At 51.3% G+C, this 14,286-nt stretch overlaps 1 protein-coding gene and 1 long non-coding RNA gene across 9 annotated transcripts in view; one reads left to right on the top strand and one right to left on the bottom strand.

The window, feature by feature from the left end:
* Positions 1-4,376: 4,376 nt before the first annotated feature.
* Positions 4,377-12,225, bottom strand: LOC102757286. 2 transcript variants are annotated; one of them, XR_436222.2, is made up of 3 exons: positions 12,148-12,225; positions 11,110-11,192; positions 4,377-4,422 (listed from the first exon to the last, which is right to left on the bottom strand). It is a non-coding gene; the product is annotated as an uncharacterized LOC102757286 (long non-coding RNA). The 2 variants fall into 2 exon arrangements; XR_001515673.1 differs by lacking the exon at positions 12,148-12,225 and adding an exon at positions 11,744-11,895.
* Positions 12,095-14,286, top strand: part of TNS4 (tensin 4) — a 21,572-nt gene continuing 19,380 nt past the window's right edge. For all 7 annotated transcript variants that reach the window (XM_015570914.1, XM_015570912.1, XM_015570910.1 and 4 more), the window contains exon 1: positions 12,095-12,355. The gene's annotated coding sequence lies outside the window, so the exon portion shown is untranslated. The remainder of the gene's footprint in view (positions 12,356-14,286) is intronic.

Here is a 14,286-nt window from a genome sequence, read left to right as displayed (position 1 = left end):
CCACCCCTAAAGGGGCTGCCCCTTGGAGCTGCCACAGTCTCTCGACTGGTCTCCTAGCTTCCTCACTCGGACAACCACCCCATCCTTCAGCCATATTGCAGCCAAATGAGCTTTCTAAAGAGTGTCATCATCATTCCTCAAACACTGTTGCTTTCCACTGCTCTTGGGATAAATCCAAAATCTCCAGCCTCGGTGGTTGTAAGCCCCTCATTCTTTGGGCACCAGAAGTGCTTAGTTTTCTGTTTTCGTTTTCTTTTTTTACATATTTTTATTGATTTCAGAGAAGGAGAGGGAGAGAGAGATAGAAACATCAATGATGAGAGCGAAATACTGAATGGCTGCCTCCTCCACATCCCCCACTGGGGATCGAGCCCGCAATCCGGGCATGTGCCCTGACCAGCAATCCAACCCGTGAGGCTCAGCCAGGCTCACTTAGTTCTCTTTGGTTCAAGTGGATGCTATTGTTTCTACCTCAGGGCCTTTGGAATTGCAGTTCTCACCTCCTGTCAGCTCTTTCTCTCTCTTTTACCCGCTTTGCCTCTTTAACTCCCATCATCTTCGGGTCTCAGGTAGTCTCAGTCTTGGGGAAGCCCTCCCTGGTCCCCAAGGGCACACATTCTCAAGGTAGCCTCGAATTTTCCTCTGTCACATCTCTTACAGTTGATCATTAGACTTCGCATGGTTATTTCATCCATGTCTATCTCCCACCCCCATTCTCCTGCTCCCCAAAGACCATCAGCAGGATGTGGACCTGTATCCGGCAGAAGGACACACCTGGCCCAGAAATGCCCTGCACCCCAGGGGGGCTGAGATTTGGGAAGTACTTAACCCAGTCAAGAGGTCAGCCTCATCAACAAACGACAAGTGCTGGAGAGGATTGGAGAAAAAGGAACACTTGTGCACTGCTGGTGGGAATGCAGACTGGTGCAGCCACTATGGAAGACAGTATGGAGTTTCCTCAAAAAGCTACAAATGGAACTCCCATTTGACCCTGTGATCCCACTCCTAGGAATATATCCTAAGAAACCAGAAACACCAATCAGAAAGGATATATGCACCCCTATGTTCATAGCAGCACAATTCACCAGAGCTAAGATCTGGAAACAGCCTAAGTGCCCATCAGTAGATGAATGGATTAGAAAGCGGTGGTACTCAAACAGATTGGCAAACGGCAGCGGGAAGGCCGGGGAGGGTTGGGGGGCAGGAGGGAGGGGGGTAAGAGATCAACCAAAGGACTTGTACGCATGCATATAAGCATAACCAATGGACATAAGACACTGGGGAATAGGGGAGGCTAGGGGACTGTCTAGGGCGGGGGGGAAAAATGGACACATATGTAATACCCTTTGTAATAAAAAATAAAATTAAAAAAAAAAAGAGGTCAGCCTCACCCTGTTGCCAAAAGGTGTGGGGAGGAGGACCTGGGGGTGCGCCTACGCACCCTGAAAGAGAAAGTTCACGAGTGTTTGGAGAGAGAGATAAGGTGGCGCAAGAGCAGGAAATGAGTTCCGGGCAGCTGTTGGCTGAGGCAGGGCAGTTCAGAATGAAAGCGGAGATCAAAGCCACAGGAAGTGGGCTGTTGTTGTTTTTTTTCAGCAACGGAAGAATCTGATCAAAGCCACACTTTCCTGTCTGGGTGGGTAGGCCATTCATTCACTTATTCGCACGGCCATGCAACAAACATCAACAACTATGGAGGGAGCACCTTTCTGTGCCTGGGGACTCGGCCGGGAGTAAAACTCTCCCGAGGTTACAGGCAGCCAGCTCAGTGTCCAGGCCGGTGTTCAAACTTCAACCCATTTGGTGAACCACAGCCAGAATGTTAAGAAATGAAATGCATGGTGGGATGAAGTGCAATGGAATGGCATGGAAAACACGCTTATGGCTTGCTGAAGGTTTGGAGGACGGTTAGCATTGTTTAGCAATGAAGTATTTGTCCGTTACGGTATGCATATCTTTTAGACATCATGCTGTTGCACACTTAATAGACTACAGTGTCGTGTCGACATAAGTTTTATATGCAGTGGGAACCAAAAAATGTGTGGGATTCATTTTATGGCAGATTCCTGCTTCTGAGAAAGTCCTCTGGCAGAGCTGCAGGGTCGCAGGGCCAAGGGGACATGGACAGGGCACTGACCCTTTCTGCCAAAACCATCCTACCCCGTTTCCAGAGCATTCCGCAGTCCCCTGACTCATCTGCATTTGATTTAGAGTGATAACCCATGATCTCTAACTTCAGTCCTAACTTTTCTTCTGGTCTCCAAAACCTTCTATCAAACCAACCATCATCCAGATGTCTCCTTTTGGATGTCCCATGAGCACCTCAAATCATCAGGCCCTGAACTTAATTCATATGAATCCCGACCCCGCCACCAAGTCTACAAATCCAGTTTACGCTTGGGATGAACAGCACCACCATTGCCCAGTCACCCAAGCCAGAAACCAACTCCCTTCTCCCCATCACTCACAAGCCATCAATCACAGTCCACCAATCCTGTCGCTCCTCCATCCTCTCCATCATTGCCCAGCCTGAGGGTGCCTCACCCCCTGGCACCCAGGTCACTACATTGGCTCCCTGGTTGCCTTCCCCACCCCCAACAGGCCATCTCTGATGCAGCCCAGAGAACATTCCGGAACACAGATCTGGTTGTGTCAGTCCCATGATCCTTCATGCCTCCTCCCTCCCTGAGGATGAAGTCCAAACACCTCTACGTGAGGACTTCACATCTGGTGTCACCCCCTAGCCCACTTAATTTCCCCACACCATCATTACCTCCACCCCCCCTCCTACGCTCCAACTATTCTAGTGAGTCCTCGATCCCCTTAAACACATCTATTCCTTTGTACTTGCTGGACCCACTTTCGAAACTCAATAACCTCTGCTTTGTTCACCTGGCCTATACCCTTCTAGTCCCAGCTCAGCCCTGCCTCCTCTGGAAAGCCCACCTTGATTTCCCCCACACGTCCACCGTGCCTTACACATCCTCCTTTAGAGCAAAGACTCCACAAACTAGTCATGGTTTTTAACTGAAGATCCGCCTCCCCAACTAGCCCGTCAACTTCTTGAAGGCAGGGACACGATTTCATCTTCGTTTCCCCGGCACCGAGCACACAGACAGCCAGACTGCTCCCAGAAAATCCTCAGTAATTAATGGCCAACCAAAGAGGCGACTGGGCTCTGGGGACCTCAGTGGCTGAGCTGAGATGGGAGGCTGGATCCCTTCCCACCCTCGTGTCAATGTAGGGGACACACCTGTTAAGATGAGAGACAGCGTGGGGTAGCCCTTCACCTACCAGCCCGATGCTCCTGAACCCTGTCAACAGGGCCTGGGGTTGTTGTCACAGTCGTGGGGACAGGTGCACTGAGCCGTCCACACTCTCAGGACCAGAGGCGGGATCAGATCCACAGCCAGGCTTTGAACCTGCAGAGCTGGGAGTCTCTGTCCCACTGGCCATTGCAGACAGCCTTGGCTTCGGGGACACTTGGCTCTACCCAGGTGAACCAAGTGGCCATGAGCATCAGAGGACAGGCCTGGGTGACTCGGGACACATGCCTTCCTTCTCTGGGCTTCATTTCCCCACCTGCGAAATGGCAACTTGTACCAGGTCCACTCCAGCTTAAAAAACACTTAAATGTGTGATTTCAACTTTGATCTCACCAAGAAACAAGTCTGAGGGCCAGGGACCAGGGATGCCGTGTGGAAAGAACACAGTGTTTGGGGACGGCTACCCTCTGCCCAGCCTCTACCCTGGGTACCTTGTTACGCTAGCTGAGTCCCTTTACCTTCCTCGGTTTCCTCATCTGTAGAAGGGAATACGGAATGGCTGCCACACCATAAAGCAGCTGTAAGAAGAAAAGCGATGGCTTATGTGACATGCCTGGCACAGTGTTTTACCATAACCGATGCCATCAGTCTGTGGTTCCCTCCCCTGGGTGCTGGAAAGCACCTGGGAGTGCTGGGTGCCTCTCCAGCTCAGCCTGCAGGGTCCGGAGACTAGAAAATTCTACCCTCACTCACCTGGCCTCCTGGCTCCCCACCCCCCTAGGTGGCTTCTCTCACTGCCAAGCTCGGCTCCCGGCCTGAGTCTGGCTGAGGGCCGGAGTGGCCAGGTGAGCGTGGTTAGCCATACATGTGACCACCAAGATCCCAGGCCAGAGGGGCAGAGTCCAGAGTCACACTGAGGTCTGGGGGCTCTGACTCCAGTGCTCGTGTGGCCAAACACAGACCCCCATGTGGTGCAGGCCCATGGGCTCACTCACTGTCCAGCCACCCTCCCTCTGTCCCCAGGTGACCCCGCGCATTCCTGTGGTTTGGGGTTTGCTGGTGCGGTGGCTGTGACTGAAATCTGGGCACCCTCTCACCAGCTAATGGGGAGGGGGCTCTTCAAATGAGATTCCCGTGGTTTCCTCGGCCAAGGCATCTGTGGGGCAGAGAACAAACAATGTGGAATTAAATTTCTCTGGAAAAAAAAGGCTCCACAAGTGAAGACCTAAGCATCTCTCTGGGCGTAGGGCCCACGTCACTGGTGCCAGGCTGGACTCCCACTGCCATCCAGGCTCCGTGGTTGAGCAATCCCAGGTCCTGAGGCCATGCACCCCTTCCCCCCACCTCTCCACCCTGTGTCACCTCAGAACTGTCACCAGAGAAGGGCTCCAAGTTTTTCCAGACCCTGACCAGAGACAGCTGGGAGCCCCGAAACAGGAGCGTCCCCCTGGGACCGGTCCGCACCAGCTGTAGGTGGTGCTGCCACAGCCGCTGGCAGGGGGTATTTCAGGATCGGGGGGCAAAGACTAGGGGATGTGGTGAGACTGGCGGTCTCCCTGGGTCCCCAGACCCCAGCAGCATATTCTAGAGTGACAGACCCCAAGAGGCACAGAGAAAGCCACCCACTGACTTCCCCAGTTCCCAGCCCAACACCATCGTAGAGCCAGTTAAGAAAGGGCCCTGCACATGTAGTCTCCACACGATGGAATATTATTCAGCCATGAAAAAGCATGAAGTACTGATACATGCCGAACACAGGTGAACTTTGAAATCACGAAGCTGAGTGGAAGAAGCCAATCACAAAAAAATCACACATGGTATGATTCTATTTGCATCAAATATCCGGAATAGGCAAATCCATTAGCCAGTTTCCTGGGAGTCCAACTCCAGAGTCTAGACTTCTTTTCTTTATCCTCACCCGAAGATACGTTTTTCATTGATTCTAGAGAGAGAGGAAAGCAGAGGGCGAGACAGAGAGAAACATCCATGTGAGAGAGAAACATCACTTGATTGCCCCCCATACATGCTCCAGCCGGGGATCGACCCCACAACCTGGGTATGTACCCTGACCGGGAATCGAACCTAGGACACTTTGGTGCATGAGACGATGCTCCAAACAACTGAGCCACACCGGTTAGGGCCAGAGTCTAAACTTTTAACTCCTACACTGTGTTGCCTCACAAAATCTTAAAGAATTCAAGTCCCCTGACTCCCCATCTGGGGTCAGACACTGTGTTAACCATGACACTGCTGTGCCCTCTCCAACATTTTGGTGACTTCCCATATAAAGACGTTTTTTTTCCACAGGTACAATGGCCATGGGTCAGGCCCAGGCCCCTCCCACTGACTGCAGAGAGGGCCTTGACATCTCCCCTGAGCCCTTCACATCAGGCCATCAGACAGAGAAGAGAATGAGCCAAAGGGGGTGTTTTAAGGGTCAGACTAGGATAATGTGGCATGGTTCACATCTCTTTGGCCGTGTTGCGCTGTCCAGAACTCAGTCCGCGGCCCCATCTAACTACAGGGGAAGCTGGGAAATATAGTCTCACTCTGCCCAGAAGGAAAGGAGATCTGAATCTGGGGGAAAGACAGCATAGGCACAGTCATGGATGCCACGCCCTTTGACCACATGGCTCCAGGCCGGCTGTGTGTGAAGAGCTGCAGGTGCAGCCAAAGTCATCAGAGCTAAGCTCAAGACATGAAAACAAGGGTGTGCACGCAGGCGGGGCCAGAAAGGTGTGAGAGCAGTGAGTGTGCTCTTACTCACCTGCTAGGCGCAGCAGGAGGCCTTGGGTATCCAATGAGTTCAACTCGAGCTTAGGGGTACTCGGGATCACACACAGTACTCACCCCCTCTCCCAAGCTGGCCAGGGACCCCCTTCTCCAGGCAGATGGCCCAGCAGCTTGGGCTACGGCGGCTCCTGGTTAGGAGTAGGGCACAGGCGCTGATGTCCCTAGGTGTGTCCCTATACCTTCCCTCTCTCAGGGACAGTGAGGACCCATGCAGGGCCATCTGAGGGTGACAGTGCTGAGCCCCATCCTGTCTGGTTTGGGACACAGGTGGCTGGTTTTCTTTTCAGATTTAACTCTGAGGTGTACGAAACAGCGAACTATGCCCCGAGCCAAAGACAAATAAATTTGTCCAGAGAGGACACACGACATACCCCTGAGCAGAGTGACCCAGATGGCCTGTCATAAGGCAGGAAGGGGCCAGGAAGGAACAGAACACTAATAAGAAGCATGTTTGCCCTAGCCGGTTTGGTTCAGTGGTTGGAGCGTCAACCCTCGGACTGAAGGGTTGTTGTGGGTTCGATTCTGGTCAAGGGCATGTATCTCGATTGTAGGCTCAATCCCCAGTCCTGGTCAGGGTGCCGGTGGGAGGCAACCAATCTCTGTGTCTCTCTCACATTGATGTTCCTCTCTCTGTGTCTCTCCTCCACCCCACCTCTCTCTCTAAAAATCAATGCAGGTGAGGATTAACAAAAATTAACAGAAAGAAGCATGTTCACACCTGTCCTAGGCATGGACCTGCTTCCCCAGAGAGCACCAGTTCTTGGGACCACAGAACACCTGTCCCTCTGGGGGCCGCACTGACCAGCCTGCACTGCCTCCACATGTCTCTGTGGGGGTCAGGGGAGGCCCTGAAGGCAGGGACCTGAGTTTCAGTCTGGCTCTGTCAGCACTTGCAATGGGTCCTAAGCCCCCTCACTCTCTGTGTCTCAAGCTGACCCATGGTCCAGTGAGATCTGACCTCCAGAGTGAAGTGCGCATGCCCTCAGGCAACAGGAGGACCTGCTGGCACGTGGAAAGAAAATTTTGAAGTTCAATGTACACATTTACATGCATTTCTGTCTAAAGTAGGGAAGTTCGGCTCTACCGATATTTAACATCCAGTCTGACCTGGGTGCTGGGTGTGTTTTTGGCCAATTGTGTCCCCCCACATTAGTCAACATCTAGGGGGAGGAGCAGAGAACTTGGGGGCAGCCTCCTCACTCTCTTGCTCAATTTTCAACACATGGTGACATACTGCCATTTACATAGGCCCAGTTCAGTGGAATTTGCAGATTGTAGTGTGATTCACACTAAATTAATCCGCCTTTCAACAAGACAAGTGGCCTAAAATGATCTCTGCAAAGAAACACCAAGAAAATAGCAGCACTTCACCTTAATCCTAGGATGTGATTTCCCCTGATGCTCCAGGGAGGGGAGACAGGGTTGTCTGTTGAGAGTTACAGCAGATGTCATTCCAAAAATGACATCTCTTTTCATCAGGGTCAAGGTGACGTTTAAACAGCTGTTGGGGGAGGACCTTTTTTGGAAGGAACATAGTATGATTTGGAAGTAACGTTTCAAAATGTTCTCATCGTTATATGATTTTGTCATTGAAAACCTTGTGTGTTCCCAAGAACTTTTATAGCTACCCTTAAACACACACACACACACAGAGAGAGAGAGAGAGACAGAGAGAGAGAGAGAGAGAGAGAGAGAGAGAGAGAACAAAAAGGAATTTTTTAACTTGCTTATAAAACTCTTCCAAATGAAGTGTTTGAGTGGGTTTTAAACCCATTTGCAAAAAGCATTAAAATGCAACATATTCCGATTTCGTTGTGAGGACAACTGATTGACATGAGGGAAGATGGAAATTTGAAAGTCAATTTTGAACAAAACTTTTGCATAATGGGTAGATGGCATTGAAAATTGAAAATTGAATGTCATAATTTAATGAGCCAGGCCCACAATGCGTGGCATTCGTCTGGGGCTAGGTATCATCATGAGGCCCCCTCTTCAGCTGTGACAGCCTTTAACACTGAATATTGCAATAAACCAAATTTAGTCCCAGGCCTTCACGTCGCTCTTCCACAAAGTGTTAAACCAGGATTTTCAAAAATAAAGAAGCACATTTAATGGCATGGCTCTCATTGTCAGAACAAAAAGGGATTTTGTGCCATTATTAAGTGAAATGCCATAAACATTACTTTAAAACTGTACTTATTACATTTGTCATTTTTGTTTATATTGTTTTATAATGTACACAATATAATATACATGTATAATTTATTTATATAAGCATAATGTACCTGATCATGTACATGTATTTTTAAATGTGCATACTAATGTATATTCATGTATCTAGTTCATGTACATAATTTATAAAGCTCTATGTATATAATTTATAAATACATAGATACCAGGGGTGCCTGCTTAACATTTTTTACCGATGATGTATGAGCAATCAAGTTTGAGTTCAAGGACGACTGAGCACCTCTGGGCCCCTCCAGCTCTGGTATTAGAGTCTTCAGGGGACCCACCCTGTATAGGTAGGGCATTCATAAGAAAGATATTCCCGGATTGGGCCTCACCTATCACACAGGTAGAGTTTCAGGCATGCACACTTTTCTAAAGTTTTTTTAGTCGATTTTTTAGAGAGAGAGGGAGAGGGAGAGAGAGAGAAACATCCATGTGAGAGAGAAACAACTGGCTGCCTCTTTCATGCAGGGAATGAACCTGCAGCCTGGGCATGTGCCCTGACAGGGAATGAATCAGACCAGCAACCTTTTGGTACACAGGACGCCCACTACACCCAACCCACCGGCCAGGGCCAGGCATGCCCATTTTACAGCTAAGACGTCAGAGGTGCGGAAGAGTAAAATCTGAGACGTATTCCACCTCCTATCGGCATCCCCATCATAAAGACCAGAATCCCCTCCCCTCGGATAATCCCCTCACTCTCCTCCTCACCCCTCCCACTGCCACAGGAGAGTGAAAACGAGACTTCCCTCCTGCTCAGAGGGAATCGGTGGCCCTGAGAGGGTCTTTCCTGGTGGGCCCAGCAAACCGGCCTTGGAGAGTAGGTGCACATGCAGGCAGCCAGAGCACAGTCTGGCCTTTTACCTGCTCTGCTCTCTCTGCACCTGGATGCAGAGCCTGGTTTTTGGTCACCAACATCCTCACTCTCCTCTCTGCTGGGAATCGCTGCCTCACGTGCTACAGAGAGAGCCACAGAAGTTCAGGAGCCTACCCACCCATGTCAGCTCTCTGCCCCATCGTAGCAAAGAACATCCCTTCCCCAATCTTTGTATCTGTGCCTACCCCAAAGAAGGGAGAGTCGCAGGAAAAAGCAGGCCTGCACCTCTGCTACCCTCACAGGGGGCTCATCACCTGCCTGGAGCAAAAGAATTGTTCCATGGCACAAATACGTTCATGCCGTTCCCTCTCTGCTCTGCTCTGCTTGAAAGCTTCCTCTAGAGGGTATATGCTAAGTGACATAAGCCAGATAGAGAAAGGCAAATAACATGTGATTTCACTTATATGCAGAATCTTAAAAAAAATAAATAAATAAACAAACGAAACAGAAACAAACTCATAGATACGGAGAACATTTTCATGGTTGCCAGATGGGAGGGGTTTGGGGGGGATGGGTGAAAAAGAGGGGAGGATTAAGATGTGCAAATTGCCAGTTATAAAATAGTCATGGGGATGTAAAGTACCGCATAGGGAATATAGTCAATAATAGTGTAATAGCCCTAATGAGAGAGGGAGAGGGAATAGAGCATCAGCCTGCGGACTGAAAGGTACCAGGTTCGATTCAGTACCTTGGTTGCGGGCACATCCCCAGTAGGAGGTGTGCATCCCCAGTAGGAGGTGTGTAGGAGGCAGCTGATAGATGTTTCTCTTTCATCGATGTTTCTAACTCTCTATCCCTCTCCCTTCCTCTCTGTAAAAAATCAATAAAATATATTTTTTTAAAAAAATAATTAATAGTGTAATAACTGTGTATGGATGGTGTCAGATGGGTGCTAGGCTTATTGGGGTGGTCACTCCGTAAGTTATTTACATGTCTAATCACTATGTTGTACACCTGAAACTAATATTTATTGCATGTCAACTGTAATGGAAAGTTTTAAAAACATTTTTTAAATAAATAAATGTAAATAATTTTTTTAAAAAATGCTTAAGCTTCCTCTGTATCTCCATTGCTCACAACAGAAAAGCCAGGTTACCTAGGGCAACCCACAGGTCCTTCTCCCCCCACCCAGCCCACCTGCATCAGTCACCTGGCAGGAAGCAGAAACCACATGAGCTAATTTCAGCGGAAAGGAATTTCATGCAGGTAATTCGGTACTTACTAAATCACTGGGAGGGTTAGACCAGCTGGCGACACCTGCAGGAATGTCTCCCAGAGACACCCTCTGGGTGGAGGGGATGGGACAACAGGACCCACCTTGGAACTGCCCCCTCTGGCATCATCAAGAAGATAAGGAATCAGGAGCCACCCAGACTCTGTTGCCTTCAAGAACCATCACTTAACTAATAGAAGGGTCAGGAAGTCATTTCAGCGACAACCCACACCTGTGTGCTAGGTGCTGGAAGGCAGCTGCCCCAAAAACCCAGTGTCTCCATAACCGTGCAGACCTGCAGCAGCAGCAAGCCACCTCCCCAGGCCATCCTGCCCAGCCAGAATTCCAGCCGCAAGGGAGGTGAGAAATGCAGCAATGCAGCGGCCAGGAAGGCTCAGCAGGGGAAGACAGGGTAGAGGCAAAGCTAGACACACATTGTCTTTCCAAATTCTTCGTCCAACAGTCTTCCCTCACTCACCCTGAATTCCAGCCACAGAGACCTCACCAAGGGTCCCCGGAACACCCCAGGCCAAGCTGGTCACCAGCCCCCTCCACTTCGAATGTCCTTCAAGAACCTGAGATACTTTCTCTGACTCCCTCAGGCAGGGTTTACTGCAGCCCAAAGTTGTCCAAATTAAGTAATTCTACATTTTCTAGTAACTGCATGTGGTAGGTTGAATAATGGCCACCCCAAAATATCAAATCCTAGCCCCTATCACGCTTACCTAATTTGCAGCTGTAGTTAAGGATTTCAAGATGAGATCACCCTGGATTACCCAGGTGGGTCCTGGATGCCATCACAAGCGCCCTGACAAGGGAGAAGCAAGATGAGGTAAGAGAGGAGAAGGCCGAGCCAAGAGGAGGCAGAGACTAGAGCGATGGGGCCGCAAGCCCAGGGATTCTGGGGCAGCCTCAGGTGGGAGAGGCAAGGACCACATTCTACCCTGGTTATTTTTTATCGAACCCAATATCAACATAATATTATCATTTCAACGTGTAATTAATGTAAAACATGATGAATGAGGTTGCTTACGTTCTCTTTTTTCACACTAAGTTTTTGAAATCTGATGTGCACCTTACACCTATAACAACATCTTACTTCAGACAAGCTGCATGGGCCCTATGGGATGGCACCGTCTCAACAGATTTTTTAAGGCCATACATTGACGTGAAAATTACAGAGTTCATGATGGAAGCACATTAGGAAATGGTGTGAAAGCAAAGGCTATATGCTCTGTGATTGACAGAAGCAGGGGTGATTGGGTAGTGAGTCCCCGGGAGAAGGTCCTCCAGCCTAGCGCCAGCCTGAGTTCAAAGCTCCGTTCCCAGATTAAAAAGAAAAAGAAGGAAAGACAAAACCTGTGCTCGGCCTCCATTCCAAGGAGCCCCTGTGCTGCCCCGGGTGGCCCCGGCCAGACGGGCCCGGGAGGCGGCTGTGGGAAGGGTCGCCTGCCCACGGCCATGCCGCCTTCCCAAGGTCAAGGACTTCACTCCCTGCAAGCTCTGCCAATCCATGGCCCCGCCCCTGGTAGGCACATGGTCAGAGGAATGCCCAGATCCAGCGCACCTTGGTCTTAACAAGTCCCTGCCCAGCCAAGCAGGTCTCCCCTGATCAGGTGATGCCTGTGGGGCCAAGGCGGGGGCCGAGGGCCGGGGAAGCAGGGAGTCTGGGAGCCCTTCACACAAGCCCAGCCCCAGCCCCGCTCAGGCCAGGCCAGGCCCCCACCCGAGGCCTCCCTTCCTTGTGCTGGAGCCAACCCTACCTGAGTCCTGAGCCCACAGACAAGGGAGGGGTGGGGCCTGGCGGCTGTGAGCCACAAGTAGGGCCCTGAGGGGAGGAGGGAGGGCAGGATAGTGGGTGCTCTTAAGTCTGAAGTGAACTACGCCTCCCTCACTCCTCACCTGGCCTCTGAGCTGTCTTGATCCCAGGAGCCAGAAGTGAACACAGCCGCTGCCTGCCCTGGACCCCAGGTAGGTGCCTTTATTCTGCAAGGAGCTTTATGCAAGCACCTTCCCAGCGGACTCGTTTAACCCCGTGTCCTCTGCCTCTCCACTTCTGGGGCCCGGGCTCAGAGCGCAGGTGGGGAGAACTGGGGAAGAGGCTGTGGCTGAGACACATGGTCTCGGGACCGCAGACCCCAGGGTTTAACGCTTTGAGGGAGCAAATCTGTACCCTTCTGAGTGCAGATGAGAGAACCAAGGTGCAGGGAGGGGAAGAGGTTTACCCAAGATCACGGAGACTCGGGAAGGGACGGGCACAGAACCAGGCCTCCTGCCTCCCAGCCTGGTCCTGAGCCCTGGTGCTGGGTCCCTCAGGCTGCTGGGCACCCAGAATGGGGGGACCATGGCCTTCGCTGGTCCTGCGGTCCCCGGGTCTGGGTGGAGGGGATGGGACAACCGGAAGCCATTCTACCAGGATGGGGTTGAGTCGGGGTTGGACTACTGGGACAAGGGGCTTTGGGGGAGCCTCGGGCGTCCCTCTCTTCTACCCGCTGCCTTCGCTGACCTGGGCTTGCGGGAGGTTGGCTATGAAGCAGAGGAGATGTGCCAAGCTAGCAGGATCCCCCGCCTCCCGAGCCCTTGGGAACAAAGAAAGATCTGAGTCAAAATCTGAAGGGGGAGTGGGTGGGAGGGATATATAAATAGAACTGAGCTGGCTGGAGCCCTCTATGCCCACCATGTACCCCCACCCACCCCTACACACACACACACAGCCCTGAGCCCCAGACACCCTCCCCTGCCCCTCAGAGCAGGAAAGAAAGCTAGTGGTGGGCAGGATGTCCAGGAATAAAACACTGAGCCCAGGCCCTGCCTGGGGAGGTCCAGGGTGATTCGGGGATTGTTCAAAGCGAGAAGAGTGTGAAAAAGAGCCTCCCAGCTTTGTCCCTCAGGTTCCAGAATCCCAGGATGGAAAGAGGTGAAAGGGGCCCTAAATCTATGAAGCGGAAGCTAAGGCATCGGGCGTGGGAGCCTCAACCACCCAGGTTCCGGTCCCAATCCCACCACCGGGTCCTGTGGGCTGTGTAATCTTAAGCAAATCCTGAGCCTCTCCAGCCCCACAGGAAGAGTACCCGCCTCACAGACCATTGAGAAAATGAAATGAGTACGTCTTAAGTACGTATCTGTCATTATATTGTCCCCATTATATAGATGGGACAAGTGAAGTCCAGGGCGGCACAAAAGCAGTTTCCAAATCAGTAGGCAGGCATCCTGGGTTCTCCTCCTGGGGGGAGACCCAGGCCCCCGATGTCCTCCATAAAGTCAACACCCCAGCCTCCTCTGCGGGGCCCAGACAAAACCCTGCAGGGCACGCTGAGATCCTGCCCCAGCAAAGCCAGGCCTCTGAGAGCACGTGAGAGAAAAGCCACGGCTCCGTGTCCTCAGCTGCCCCCAGGCAGGAGCCCAGAGGCCGGTTCCCCTCCACTGCCATTTATAGACACGCTGCAGGAGCCTGGGCTGTGCCACCCGCTCCAGGACCCGGCCAAGGAGAGGTCTGGCAGGGGCCTGGCTTTTCTCATTCACTTACTGTGTGACTTGGGCAAATCACATCCCCTCTCTGGACCTCAGGGGTCCCTCTGCACTTGAACTCAATGTGGTACAAGGAGTTAAGAGTCCAAAGTCCCGCGGCCTGGGTTTGAATCCCAGCTCTATCACTTTTCTTAACCTCTCAGAGCCTCGGTGTCTTCATCTGTAAAATGGGCTAGTGCAGAACTTCCTCGGAGTGTGAGAGGAGAGTTAGCAGATGTAACACACATAGATGAGCTCCTGGCACGTGGTGAATGCTCGATAAGTGGGAGCTGTTATTGTTTTTTCTTATGAAGTTGTTATACTCTAGACAAGCCCTTATTTCTAAGTAGTATTTCGAGTTACCCAACTGCTTTTTCAAGCAGCACCTCATTGGT

This window comes from Myotis davidii, unplaced genomic scaffold, assembly GCF_000327345.1.
Source record: "Myotis davidii unplaced genomic scaffold, ASM32734v1 scaffold327, whole genome shotgun sequence".
Lineage (NCBI taxonomy): Eukaryota > Metazoa > Chordata > Mammalia > Chiroptera > Vespertilionidae > Myotis > Myotis davidii.
Note: the sequence above shows the minus strand (reverse complement) of the source record. Positions and strands in the feature narration are given on the sequence as shown.